Source organism: Ambystoma mexicanum, chromosome 2q (genome assembly GCF_040938575.1).
Source record: "Ambystoma mexicanum isolate Mex_15411 chromosome 2q, UKY_AmexF1_1, whole genome shotgun sequence".
Lineage (NCBI taxonomy): Eukaryota > Metazoa > Chordata > Amphibia > Caudata > Ambystomatidae > Ambystoma > Ambystoma mexicanum.
The window spans coordinates 157930156-157946063 of record NC_090924.1 but is presented as its reverse complement, the minus strand read 5'-3'; positions in this window follow the sequence as shown (position 1 = coordinate 157946063).

Below are 15908 nucleotides of genomic sequence, written 5' to 3'. Positions count from 1 at the left end.
GAGTATGATCTACTTATGTTAACTTTAAAAGCTGAGTTAATACCACTCTAACTATGCAAAATAGAGCACATGAGATACCATCTACAACCAACTTATTTCAGCTTTAAGATAACTTCCGGCTCAGAAAATTTTGCCACAACCTGGTTTTTAGCTGAATAGGATTTAAGGTAATGGAATGACCCCCCCACACCATTCATGCTCCTTTACTCACATATTATGAGCATCACTGAATTAAAGAATATAGGCATTCCAGGTAACGCCACCCTTAAAGAATGAAGCGAATATGGCACATTAAGAAGAGTCTGGACACATAATCAGACACAGATGCAAACACTAAACAGCTGAAAAGAAAATGATTTACGCACAGCATTAACCATTAGGTAAATATGAAAGGATCATACCAGGATGGTAGCCTATTAGTGACATACCAAGACCACATAGATGACCACTCCAAACTATTTGTCTTACAGGAATTGAATTAACATATTGATATTCCGCATTGGATAGGAGGAAGAAATCAATGCCCATTTTAAATTGCAGCACTGGAAAGAGACAATAAGAATATTATAAATATATATATTATATTGGCAATTCTACCTACAGGTAGCAAGTCCGAGCTGCACTCTCCACTGTCACCATGTTCGCCCAATTTGATCAAAGAAAATCTGGAGTCCACACCAACGTTTTCTTATTCGAATTAGCTTCCTTTATTTGTTCAGCAGGGAACATTTCAAACGTATTTAAAACCATGGATATTTACTCCAAAAATAGAAAATGACCCCAAGGTGGGTCCTCCCAAGTGCAATATTCCTCCTTAGTAGAGGCGTTAACGCGTTTCGCGGCCGACTCACCGCTTTCTCACAACAATTAGCCCTCTTTGCCATGTACAATTTTAAAACATGAGAAAAGCGGGAAGAAAGGGAAAAGGGGGAGGGGTAGCAGCAAAAGCAAAAATCGCCAAAGGACCACATTTGTTTTCAGCATTCCAGACCGATTCCGTGTCGGCCATCTTTGCCTGGTTTGATTACCACTCAACAATGCATGCACTACACGGACATTTTCATATGTATGCTATTCAATTAAAAATTAAAAAACTTTGTTAAAGGGACATTATGGTTAAGTTGCACTAATAAAAACCTATGAAATTCAGTAAAAAAACGTTGTTAAAAGGACATTATGTTTACAAGTAAAATTGAAAAACCCCTGAAATTCGCCAGTTATGGTAAGCTAAGCAACCATAACTCGCGCCACCACCATGCACTGCTAAGACTAACACCCAGGACATCAAAGATATATATATATATATAGTTAAGTTGGTGTTTCCATAGGAAGAGCACTGTTTGGGCGGCTTATAACTTCGCTCTCCCTCGACGAATCCTCACCAAACTTTTTTTTCCCATAGACTGAATGGGAAAAAAAATTTGCTCGTGTCTACAGCCCAAACCGCTGGATGGATTTTCACCAAATTTGGACCAGGAGCAGCGGCTTGGTGAAAATCCGTCCAGTAGTTTTTTTTAAAATGACCAAAAAGTACGTAAAAAAAAATTAGTGATATCTGTGTTCAGTCCGCGGACACACTTCCCTGTTCGCTCAGCGGACAGTGTCGTGATTGGCCAATCGACTTGCGTGATGACCGCGGACATGCAACGTGTTCACTGATTGGACGGCGTGGAGCGTGAAGCGCGTCAGATTTTCGGTAGCGCCCGCCATCTTGGTTTCGCGGACGTCCGTGGACAGTGCGGTGAACCTTTGTTCAAAATTTGTATTTATTAGAGTGTGTTGGTGTGTAGGAGTGTTTGGGGAGGGTGGGAGTGTATGAGATAGAATGAAAGTTGTGTTTTGTTATGTGTTAGATGTTCTTTTTGTGTTTGATTTGTCTGCGGACATCACAGGTGTTCTGAAATGCTTTAAATAAACTGAATGGGGGTTGTTCTGAGGACTCAATATGTATCCGTTTTGTTCGCAAGCAAACTGAAACTGTTCTAAGAACGCTCGCGGTGTCCTGAAATGTTCGCAAATAAACAAAATGGGGGTGTCCTGAGGACACTGTCCGTATTGTTCGTTGTCAAGTTGAATGTGTTCTAAGAACACTCGCGATGTCCTGAAATGTTCGGAAATACACAAAATGGGGGTGTTCTGAAGACGTTGTCGAACACCCGCTGTGTCCTGAAATGTTCGCAAATAAACAAAATGGGGGTGTCCTGAGGACGCTGTCTATATTGTTCTCTGTCAAGTTGAATGTGTTCTAAGAACACTCGCGGTGTCCTGAAATGTTTGCAAATAAACAAGATGGTGGTGTTCTGAAGATGCTTCTAAGAACACTCGCGGTGTCCGGGGAATGTTCGTAGGGGGTGTCCTGAGGACGCTGTCCGTATTGTTCGTTGTCAAGTTGAATGTGTTCTAAGAACACTCGCGGTGTCCTGAAATGTTTGCAAATAAAAAAGATGGTGGTGTTCTGAAGACGCTTCTAAGAACACTCGCGGTGTCCGGGGAATGTTCGTAGGGGGTGTCCTGAGGACGCTGTCCGTATTGTTCGTTGTCAAGTTGAATGTGTTCTAAGAACACTCATAATGTCCGCGGACATTAAAAGTTTGCATAGACCATAGTTGAAATGTTTGACTCTATGGATGTGATATGCTGCGGTGGTTGTTGCCAGGGCATAGAGTCTTGGGGGGTGCATGGCCATTTGGCCATTTGGCCATGCACCCAAGACTCTATGCCCTGGCAACAACCACCGCAGCATATCACATTCATATTTGCTTATAACTTTGGGTGAAAAAAAAATGTATAAGGAACAAAGGTATTAGATACTATGGATGTGATATGCTGCTATGGTTCTCCTTATTATTGTATACTTACTGTTTGGTCTAGTAACCGGAGTACATGTATTTCTTGTTAATTTCTGTGATAAAAGAAAATAGCATGTTAATATTAGCATTTTGTAATGACTTATTACATTGTATAATCAACATACTTTTTTTTTTGGACCCTCATATTTAGTAGATTACACATCCGAGTACTGTGCAATTTGCTCAGTTTCTGTATTTGTTGCTAAAATCATTAGGTCTGTGGGAGAAAAAAAATCCATGTTGGTTTAAAAAAAAACCTTTTTCTGTTATGCTACAGTTTATTTGTTTGTTTGTTTTCAGTGTTCACTTGTTGTTTCTGGCTAATGCTTTATACTTTGGCTTGTTGCATTTTTTTGGAGCAGTAACATATTATTTATTTTTTGGGATATTATAAAATTTTGGTGCAGTTAGATACCAATTGGCGTATTCTAACTATCTATTTTTTTGATATGTTTTAGTGGTATTGATTTATCTATTTGGATATTGTTACATTTTGGGACAGTTAGATACCAATTGGAGTATTCTAACAGTTTATATTTTTTTAACACAAGTTTACTTAGGGTTTAAATACAGTTTAGTTATCAAATTTTGGTTTTAAGAACATCAAATAAGCGTTTGTAAGATTTCCTGGTAATCAGTGCTTTAGAGTAATGGTACTATCATTACATTCAAACCATCCACATTTCTTTTTTATATATGCAGTGTAGTGCCCTGAATTGGTTGTGGCTCCTGCGTGGTAGATTATACCTATTGTTGTGAAGGTTTTCTTACCAAGTGATATTTGACCATGTGTGAATCCAGTCAGCTTGCAGTTGTTTTTGGTACCATCTGCATTGTAACGTAGAAGCATTAGTGTTATGTATTTACTATGTGTTTGTATTACTAACGTGGAGCGATTATCTGAATTGCAGGTAGAGCATAATCTACCATGGTTTAAATGTTGTACAAGTCGCTGAAATGGAATGGATTCACAATTTGGTATTGATATATATATGAAGCGTTCATTGGGGATTTCTTCTTGTGTCACATTGTTGCAGAGAGTGCATGTATGTTTCCACATGTATGAAATCTGAAAGATTTCATTTACAGGTATGTTTTTGTTTTCCAGTACTTATAGTAAGTACATTAGAAATTCTTGTGGATCTTCCTGTGAGTTTATAGTGAATTTCACCATTCCAGCACAGTAGTCCAATTGTTGTCTTATTCCATAAACACTATACGTGTTGCCAGGATTGTTTGCTGCATTTCTGTGAAGTACTAACATTTGCAAACACAATGGGTCTGTACTGTGTAAGTAAATGTTGTCAACAATTGGTGGTAATTGAAATAGAATATTCATTGCTACATTTGCGTAGCAACTTACACCAACTATATTTGAGAATTTAAATGGTCCAGGTAGTTCTGTATCTAACTGCTTTTTTTGGAGTTTGCCTTCCTTCTTTGAAGAAGTACCTGGTTTACTTTCCCTAATTGATTCTTTTTTGCTTGTGGTACTTGATGAAGTATTAGTTTCTTTTACTCTCTTTGGAGGATTTGCAGTGACATCCTGTTGCATTTCTGTTTGATTTATTTTTCTTTTATAACGTTTTACTTTTTGTGGAACAGAATATGTGTTTAGGTGGGGGTGTATAGTGAGCGAAGTCTATTGTATTCTAAAATGCAAGGAATATCAGCGTTTATTTTATTTGCATCAAAGTTGATTAAAAATAGACCGTCAAGTGTACGTAAGCGTGATAGTGCTACGTAGCTCATGCCTTCTTTAAAGACTGTGTTACCAATATCTATCATTGCTTTGTCTAGGGTAAGACCTTGTGATTTATAAATCGTGACTGCATATGCAAGAGTTAGAGAAAATTGTTCTCTGCGTACATACATATCTTTGAAGAGAAGGAATCTAGCTGTTGAGCGTCCTATCCTTTTTACTTCTGAAAGTTTGTCAAAGAGTTTATTGACAAACTGAATTTTGTTGTCGCGTGGGTATGTTTGAAAGCCAACAACTGTACCCAGTGCTCCATTAAGTAGTCCTTGGTCCACGTCAAGGTTACGTTTAAGCATTACTCTGCAATTTAAGGATAATTTTAATATCTTTTCTAAGCCTGCTGTGTTTGAGATTGATTTTTTCTGAACTATTTAGTCTTGTTGTCGCTTGGTCACACATGGGTAGTGTCATACCATGTACATCTAGTTTGTCTATGGCGCTCATTTCCATGATTGGTTGCATTTCTTTACTTAGCATGATTTCATTGAATTTGAAACAGCTTGCAAGAGTTGGCATTAAGGCCATACAATTGACATTTTTGTGGGCTAATTGTTCCATAACATCTGTAGCACATGCATTATCACCATAAAGTGCATTAATGTGCCGGGTTTTCAATATTGCTTCTGCTTCTTTAGAAAGTATACCAACTCTGATACTTTTTAAAATGTTGGCATAAGTTAGATCTGCAGATTGCTGCATGTTTTCGGTTAATTCTCTGTATTGGAAATGTTGCCAAAGGTTGACATTTCCAATGCTGCCAACAGTTTTACGGCAGAGTTTGTGTCCCAATGTTTTAAAAATAGGCTCACCTTTTACTGGTGTTAATTGAAGCAGATCTCCAAAAACAATAATGTGTTTTCCTGCAAAGAGCTCTTCGTAGTCTGTTTTGAGTACTTCTTGTAATCTGAGGTGAATCAAAGCTAACATCAGGTTGGAGACCATGCTCACTTCATCTATTAGTAGCATTTTCATTTGTTTCAATACTCTGCGTAATTCCATTGCAGCTTCTGCAGAAGGTTTGTAATAGTCTAATTTGTTCTGGTGTTCTACTGGTAATAGTAGTAATCGGTGTAATGTAACACCACCTATGTTGTAGGCAGCCAAACCTGTGGGGGCAGTGACAACAGCTGACAGTTTGTTGTTTGTCAATTGTTGAAGGAACTTACTAATGATTTTGATTAGGAATGTTTTGCCAGAACCAGCTTCACGACTGACGTATAGTAGTATAGATTTATAATTATGGCAGGAACATTCTTTATTTTCATGTTTTACACCATGTGCAATTTGTTTTGTTACTTCTTGAAAAATGCTACTTTGCTCATTGTTTAGTTTTGATTGTAGTATAGTTAAGTCTTCTTTATCTTCATACTGACACATGGTGTTTTCTACTTCTATCATAGCTAATTCTGCCTCATTTATTATTAGTGGTTCTCACAGTGGTTCTTGGCTTCCTGTTACAGAGGGTTGACTACTGTCAGGAGTGTCCTTATCTAGTTGGGCTTGGAGTTCTTCTTCGTGTTGCTTTTCATTGTGCAACATTGTTTTGTACTGTGTAAAGTTTATATCAGTTATAGTGCTTTCATTTGCTTTGAAAGCATCCTCATATGAGTCATAGTTATCTAGTATTTGTTCTTCTTTTCTCCATGGTTTGAAGAGTTGTAGCAGGGACATGTAATATACTTCTTTATGTTGAGGAGTCTTTAATGACAATTTGATATGATTAATTACATTTGGTTTAGTGAGTTTAACTAAGCTGCCTTCACAGTTTGTCACTCTATATTTACCTTCTTATTTCATCAGGTTTCATATTATTTTTGTATGTGTAGTTTTGGGCTATGTGGTATAGACACATGTTTTCCAAAGTATTACTTCTGTTTGGGTAGTATGTGTCCAATAAATTGTTTTCTAAAATGTCTTGGCTGTTGGGATCATGTTTGGCTATTGTTTCTATATCTTCATATGATTTTAGAACTCTTTTTCTAGATTTAGCTGGACCAAGATTTAGCCATACTATATTTTCAGATTTACCATACAATGCAGTACCAGTTAAACGATCGGCTGCTTCATATGATCCACATTCTCTATGGGTGAGCATTTTTATGCCCAAGCTGTATAATTTCTGAGACACTGTTTTATCTGATGACAGGTCATTCCAGAGGTCTTGGAACTCTGTCTTTTCTGCTTTAGTTAAGTATGCTGTGACATATCGTGCAACTGCAGTAGAATTGTCTGCAATGTACTGCACATCTATGTTTGCATTCCATAAGTGGGCAATGATTGCATTATAATCATTGATATATTTTTCTTCTTCTTTTCTTTTTATGTAATATGTATTTTTAGGTGACTTACCTTTAACACTATGTCTAACTGAAGACATGAGGTTGTTCACTTGACCTGTATTTGTAACTGGTCTAGGGAAACCAAATCGGCATTTGATGTAGTATTTCCCTTTGTTTTTGTATTTGCGACAACAATATTTTCCACATTTGTGTCTTTGAAATTGTAAAATTTGTGCATGAAGATCACTATTTGTGGCTTCTGATGGAATTTCACAAGTGACATATTTTTCAATAAACTGTAAAACGGTGGCATCACTGTCTTGACCAAATTTAGGAGCATCTTTAATCCATAAAAGCATGTGGATATGTGGTGCTCCTCTGGCTTGGTATTCCTTTCTCCAAAAGAAGTGTTGCACTTCTCCAAGGGGAGGAACAGTTTTATTACAAATAAAATGTAGCATAGCAATGAAGCGATGGTGAAAATATCTTGAAACATTAACAGGATCCAAAGAACAAAGTTCTCCAGGTGTTAGTGTATCTATGTTTGTTTTGTTTTTATTTGATATGCGTAGGAAATCATGTAAATCTTCCCATGCATATTCTGCACAACTTAATGTAACAAACCAAGTGGGTGGGCCAAGGTTTCTGATCATACAACGTACATCTCCATGACGTTGAAACCAGTACTCTTTAGTACCATGCATATTTGCTAATAGATTTGTAATATTTGATTGTAAAACCTCATCCTTTTGTTGCACTTTTTCTAATAATTGTGTAGCTGTCATATTTTGATCCTGATTTTAATATGTGTGCAACTCCGTAACATAAAGTTGCTAGTTCACTTTCAAAGAGTAAGTGGAATATGTATTCCACATTTTGTCTAAATCTGGGATCTTCAGAATACATCCGTAATTAGCGGTATTCTGAAGCTGATATTTGAATAGGTGTATCATCATACCTTCCTCCTTTGCCAGTAGGAAAGAGTAGAGGAAAAGCACGTGCTTCTATACTTTTTTCCCATATGCTGATGGGGGGCGATCCATTTGTTTGACGCATTTGGTACGTTTCCAGTACATCTTCTACGGTGTCATTAGAGTGCAAAGGATGAATTGTATAATGGTCTAAAGTATTTGATATTGTAGCAGGATCTCGTAGCTCAAATTGACCAGCTTCTTGTGTTTCTTGAATTATTTCAGTTGTATCTTTCAAGTTTTCTTCAATATTAATTTCTTTGTAATATTCATTATTCTCTTTAAGATATTGGAATGCTTGTCTAACTTTATATAAATCTAACAGCTGTTGCCATATTTTTTTGTCTTTTGTAGGTACTCCATTTACTAAGATAATTAAAGATTGCTGCATTGGACGTTGCACTCCTAGAGTATGCACATTTTCTTTTAGATCTAATGGTAAATAAACTACTTTTCCACTAATGCTTTTTACCAATTCAGAGGGAGGTAATTTTGCTGTTTTTGGTTGAAGGTGTATTATTGCTTGAAATGGGTGTACTGTTTGAATTATGATGCTCTCATATAAATTAAGTTGTTGTAGGGGTTTTGGTACTGGATATAATTCCAAATTATTTGTGATAGCACATGAAGGAGTTTGGTTGTTGTCAAGTTTTGTAGTGCAGTAACTGCAAAGTATTATGGGCTCAGTTATTTCGTATTTGTTTTCTGCTACAAGGTAGCGAGCTAATTCAAACCATTTAGAATCTTCATTGTCTTCTATTTCGTATGATAGGTCTACAGTTTTTGTGTTGCTTTTATAAAAAGTTCTACGGCAACATACACATACATGGTTTGGTACTTCAGATGATGTACTTTTAAATTTTAGTATTTATTTTTTGTATGTGTGCAGCAAAAAGGTTGCCATGTGTAGAATTGTGGCTTAATTGGTTTAAAGCTATTTCATTCTGTAAATGACTTTCACTTCCAAAATATTTTTTCTGGATATAGTGAATTTCTTCAAGTAGGTCTTTCGCTGTACCATGTAGAAGGATGTTATTTAACTTTGTTAGTGCTAAAGCAGGACTTTTAGCATAGTACAGTTTATAGACTAGATTTCTTATAGTTGAATGATGTGTTGATATCCTTTTGATATCATGGAAAGTGGTTTTACAAGTAGGTCCTGTAATGCAGGTCAATGAATGTCCTTGTAGTCCTGTGTACTTGCGCACTGGACAGGTATCCATATTTTGCAGTAATTTAATTTTGATTTTGTCTTTGCTTTTTACATATTTATTGAGGAATTGGCGTAAAGATTTGAAACATTGTTTGGGAATGTTACACATTGACGTGCATGGCCATTTGTACACTAGACGTTCTGATTCAGTTGAATGGAGGGGTAATTCTAAGTTTTCAGGGCACATTTTTGTAAGGAGTACTTCTTGTTCCATTATGGTATTATTCACTTTTTCATAACCTCGACCACTGCTATGTATGGCAATTGTATTTGTTCGCTTTTGTTTGTACGCTTCTTCATTAAAATATGGTTCTGTGCTCGTAGTGTGATTCCATTCACCTCCGCAGATACTTAAGAAGTTCTTTCTGTTGACATTTCGCTTATTGAGAAGTCTTTTTTGTAATTTAGTTATTAGTTTTGTTAGTGGTTTCATTTTGTTTAACAGTAAAATAAATAACTTTCTTTTGAGAAGAATTGCACTGTCCATCAACTCTTCTAAGATTAATTTCCTATGATAGGTTTTAAGCATTGAACCTGATTTCTCTCCTGTTTTTATAAGATTTTGAAGGACTTTGTGACGGTACATTTTGGCTAAAATACTTTTCTTGGTATGCTTACTTTGCACTATATTAAAATGTGAAGAAGTAGTTTTATCTGTAGTGATAGCTGATTTTCTGTTAATTGTTTTTTGGTTTGTTTTACATTCTGATAGAGGAGGCAAAGTGTTTGTACTTGAAACCTCTTGTGTTTCACTAAATTACTGTATTAGCTGTTTTGTTTCAACTTTTTTTACAAATTCTGCTAGAGATGGATGCTTATGTTGGACACTTTTATTTTCATTTGCTCTATTTTTGCGTTGCTTTCTACGGACTTGACATTTGGTGGGCATTCTTTAGGGTCTGTTGAAAAAAATAAAGAAGGTATGGGTTGGGGTGTTCTGCAATGCATGTGTGCTGTGTGCATGAGTGTTTGAGTAAGATGATAAAGATGTATGTAATGGTGTGTGATTGTGCATTGGGAACTACAACTAGTAGGGATAGGTATTCTTGAATTTATGTGTTACTAAACGGGTTCAGATGACAAAAAAAAGTAAGCTAGTGGTGTGGAAAAGTACAAATAGTAAATCTAATGTATACAATTAAAACAGTTGTTTGTTCTATAATATGAAAATTGTAGCGGTTCAGTTGGGTAATTTGTGTGTCCAAAAATAGGAATTTGTGGGCCATTCTGGCTGTAAATCGCTGTTTAAGACATGGAGATTTTTGGACAAAATGGTACACAATCTCTATTTTTAGGCAGAGAAATAGCTTGTATTAACTTTATAGTATGTTTGAGTAATAATACAAATATTATGGTGATATTCTACTTACTTTTTTTCTTAAATTAACAGGTAACTTCTTAGTTCTTCTTTGTTCTTCGAATTCGACTGCTTCTTTTCAGGAGACTGGTCTTCACTGCAATTGTAAAAGCTTCAAATTAGTAACTTTGTTTGTATATAGCGCTGTTTTTAAATTTAGATATTGATTTTTTTAATTGAAATCCTCAGTGCCTTCTTTAAAACCATTAAACTAATTTATTTGCATAAGATACATTCCATCAGTTCAATACATATGATGTGTTCTTAATGAACAAATTGTATTGAATGACTAACTGTAGCAAAAAAAATATCTTTACTATGTCTTGTGAAATTTATAATATACCAGTGAATACCACTATTTCTGTAACTAAGCTGTTCTAGTTAATAGCGCCTCAATGTCATGTCTAAATTAAAGTAATTAAGTAAATAAATAAATAAAAACAAAAATATATGAAATTGTATAAGTATTTTTTTAAAGATTTAAACATAGATTGTGCTTGCATGCAATTTTGTTTGAATATATGTAGTCTATATATTTCATTTAAAAAAATGTTAGTTTAACATGATTTCAGTGTGTGTGTATAAAGAAAGTAAATAGTATACAGGTTTATAAGTGATAGTTGATTTTAGGAAATTGAACAAAATACAGTAAATTCATTTTACAGATTACATAAGCTAAAAGTCTGTTTGAAAATGTGTTCATCTACTGTACAGAAAATATGCATACCTGAAGTTTGTGTTCATGCATATGGATATGCATGGAGCTGCAAGTAGAAATCTTGGAGACTTGTACAGTATTTCTGGTAGATGGTGCTTGCCAATGATATGACACTTGTACTCAGAGAGATTCACAGTACATTTGCAGTGCTGATCTATGATGATGCAGTTAGATGTAGAGGTCTTGAATGTGATTGGTGCATGGTCATGTGATTTCTTAGCTACATCCAATGAGGGAATGGCAGAGAGAGTGAAGTGGAAATGGTAGAAGGGCTGTTCATGTTACGATATGTCCGCGGACATGGCGGTTGTTCGCGGACATCGGGAGTTACATCTGGGGATTTTTGGGTTCAGAAGTCATGCAAATGAGAATGAGCACTAAAAGGGATTGGTCAGGAAAGTTTAGTGGGTGTGTTGTGCCAGAAGAGAGTTTCTCATATACTGTTTCTGCTGAGGGAACAACAGACAGCTATGTCTGTGTATTTTAGGAAAAAGATTCTATGGATTTTGGGAGATTCATGGATATATTGGTTGAAGGTGCATGCAGAAAGCTGTGGAGTAGCTGTAGATCTTGGATTCCCACATGTGGAAGTACACTGGCATGGAGTACGTGGAATGAAGTGGTTGGACTTGCTACCTCTCTGTGCTACTTTGGAGACAGAGCAACACCCAGACACAATTGTAATTCATTGTGGAGGGAACAGTTTAGGACATGTGACTGGATTTTTTTTGCAATTTGCTATGAAAGAAGGACTTGGGAAGGTTGTGGACATGTTTCCTAATTCTCAAGTGATATTTTCACGGATTGCGCAGAGACAAATGTGGCTTTGTTCTTCTTCATTTGGTCCACAAATGGAAAAAGCAAGGCGCAATGTTAATAAAGCTGTTTGTGCCTTTCTAAAAGATTTTGGCATGTCTTCTTTTCACAATGAAAATATTCTGTTTCGTAGTACAAACATTTTTCGCAAAGATGGAGTCCATCTTACTTATGGTGGCATTGCGACCTTTTTTGGAATTACAACATCCATTTTGAAGTAGGTGTTAAGCATTTATAATTTTTGACTTACAAACACCTCCCAAAGGCTCTTTTCAGAGCCACCCCTTCCTCCCAGAGAAAATTGCAATGTTTGTGATAGGGTAGCAACCCAATTTTTTAAATGTTCGCGAACTGTCTGCGGACTTCTAAAAAATACAAAGGGCCCTGCTTCATTTATTTTCACTTCTATTTTTTAACTGTGAAAGGCGGCTCTGAAAAGAGCCTTATTTTTTTTTTGATTTTTGATATTTTGTATTTTTTTTGGTTTTTTATACACGACACACTAGGAGAGGTGGGGAAAGGAAGGTAAAGGTGGGGACACCAACCACAGGGATAAGAAAGGGCGAGCTGAGAGAGGAAGATGTAGAGTGGGTTTTATTTGGGTAGTGAGCAGATTTTCTCGTGCTCTGAGACGATAGTCTCAAAATCACTACGAAGTCGCTCCCCCCTGCAGAGTACTTTGTCACAGTACATACATACAACTCTGACCCTCGAAAGGTAAGGGTCATCAGCATTCTGTATGGCCTGTGAGGCAGCTTGAGGAAGACACTGTCCCACAGAGGTGGTCCTTGTGGTGACAGGATCAGAAACAGAGGATGAAGTAGAGGAAATCAACCTGCTACGTTCTTCGCAAGGTACAACCCTGCGAATAGCCCCAGAGTGAAATGACCTCAGGTGTCGCTTCATAGTAGTGGTCCCAAAGCTGTACTTACCGTGCTTCCCACGACTGAGTATCATTTTGCACTCATTGCAGGTAACACGGTTCGCACGAGCCTTAGGAACATTCCCATGAATGGTAAATAACCGCCACAACCAAGACTCACGCCTAGTGCGGGTAGTAGGGATTTCCTCTACCTCATTCTCATCATCCTCTTCTTCCTCCTCTGCATCCTCACTCCTGTTCCCCTCTTCAGGCACTTGGGGAGGTGGTGGTGGTGGAGGGGGTGGGGGTGGTGCTGAAGCAGGTGCAGCACCAGGTGGCAGTTCAGCAGCCAGGGATGCCATCTCGATGATGGTGTAATCTGCAGGTGGCAGCAAAAATCGTTGTGTTCTGAAGAATAGCCAGAAACACAATGAGAATAAGCTCTAGGGCGTGGTCTTTTATAGGGGTGCTTGTGCGTGGTCCGCGGACATGCGCGCTGCCCACGGACAGATCGAACACAAAAAAAAGTTCAAAAAGTTCAAAAGGTATGTAGAAACTCAGGATTACTATGTGGGACTTGTGCCATGGTGAGATTTTATTGAAAAATATTATGGATAAATTGAAAATGTACTTTTAATTTGTTCGGGGACACGAACAGTGTTCGCATTCAGAACACGCGATCAGCGTGGGCGCGGTCATATGATCCGTTCGCGAACAAGTCCGCGAAGGAAGCGCATGTCCGCAGGACACCAAATGCACGGAGATTGGCTAGCGCATGCGCGTTGATGTTCTACGGACACTGTTCGGGTCCTGAACTAATTAAAATTGCGTCACTCGTGAAACGAACATTTCAGGACACTGCGTGTGTTCTTAGAACAGTTTAAACTTGCTAGCGAACAGTAAGGACAGATATAGTGTTCTTCAGGACACGTCCAATTTTGTTTATGTACGAACATTTCACGACACCAATTGTGTTCTTAGAACATTTTCAACTTGCTAGCGAACAGTATGGACAGGTATAGTGTTCTTTAAGACACCTCCATTTTCGTTTAATTACGAACAATTCAGGACACCGCGTGTGTTCTTAGAACAGTTTGAACTTGCTAGCAAACACTACGAACAGGTATAGTGTTCTTCAGGTCACCTCCATTTTTGTTTACGTATGAACATTTCAGGACACCAATTGTGTTCTGAGAACAGTTTAAACTTGATAGCGAACACTACGGACAGAAATAGTGTTCTTTAGGACAGTTGAATTTTTTTTTTTTACGAACATTTCAGGACACCGCGTGTGTTCTTAGAATAGTTTCATCTTGCTAGCGAACAGTACGAAAAGTATAGTGTTCTTCAGGACACCTCCATTTTCGTTTATTTTACGAACTTTTCAGAACACCTGCACTGTCCGCGGACACCTACATTGTTTTAAAAAAAAAAAAAACGAAACTATTTACAAGACAATATAAAAATTAAACTTTATTTAACATATATTAATAATTTATGACAGAGAAGGTGAGGCAGAAACAGAAACAAAAACAGGAGAATTAGGGGTTTCAACATGATTGTTATTAGGTGAAGAAGGGATGGAAGTCTCATCAAAACGTTTTGGGTTAAGGAGAGGGTTTGGGGATAATTGACTGGGATATTGTGAGGAGGGACAAGTACATGTTTGGCAATGGTACGAGGTTTTTGGTTTAAAATGATCTTCCACAAAAGTTTTCAAATTATTAAAATTAGTCAACAATAAATCAATTTTTTCTTCTATACTGTGAAAAGTGTTATCCATAACAGGTTTTTCTGAAGTATTTTCTATTTTGGTATGCTCTGTTAAAAAAAAAGTATATATATGTTAAATGTATACAAAATAATAATAATTAAATGGTTCATATTATAAAGTGTTTACCATTAGTTTCACTATCTTGTGACATTTCTTCATGTGGGAAATGCTCCTCTAGCCATTCCAGAGTACTAGACATTTCTGTGAGAGAAAAAAAAAGATAATATATTTTTTATCTAATACAGAAAGTTTATAAATATATGAATAAAATTAAGTATACTTACTATTTCAGGTAAGATATGTCCTATGTACTCAGTGGGTCTGCTCTTGTTCTCAGTTCTGTCGTGTTTGTGAGGTAATTATGTTGGAAGCCAATTTATCTTCTTGTGGTATATTCCATTTTAGAACATAGTGCATTTAAATGAATGGTTAGTGTGTTGTATATATGGGTTACATTTCTTATGTATTAGTACATATAATGTGTTTGTGTGCTCCTTTTTGAATTTGTTAAATGTTCCTATGTTATGATATAACAATCAAACATACCCCCCCCCCCTGAGTTTTTAGGTAGTGGTACTGTTCTTCGAACATGTCCGCGAACATTAAATGAGTTTGCGGACATCAAGTACAGTAGAAGAGATTTAGTCAGTTCCATATGACATGTATATAAAGTCAAAGTCATTATTGTTAAGTTGCACTACTAAAAACCTATGAAATTCAGTGAAAAAACTTTGTTAAATGGACGTTATGGTTAAGTTGCACTACTAAAAACCTAAGAAATTCAGTGAAAAAACTTTGTTAAAGGGACGTTATGGTTAAGTTGCGCTCTTAAAAACCTATGAAATTCAGTGAAAAAACTTTGTCAAAGGGATGTTATGGTTCCAAGTAAAACCGAAAAACCCTTGAAATTCGCCAGTTATGGTAAGCTAAGCAACCATAACTCGCGCCACCACCGTGCACTGCTAAGACTAACACCCAGGACATCAAAGATGACATCACAAATGTCATTGATGACATCACTGATGACATCACATGTCTATGTACTTTTCATGAAATATATGTACAAGGGATTCTTATTATAATGTTGCGAAACAAGTGTCAAGGATCATTGCAATAAATATCATACCCTAATTAGTGCATTGAACGATGCATTGATATAAATAGCATTCTATTATGGGGTTCTATCTAGTATACTAAGCAACTCATACAGAAACATAACATTGTGTGCAGCGTACAAGATGAAGGTATAATATTCATAATGTTAATATGTTGAATAATAATATGATAATTGTTTTCTTAATAGATTTTTG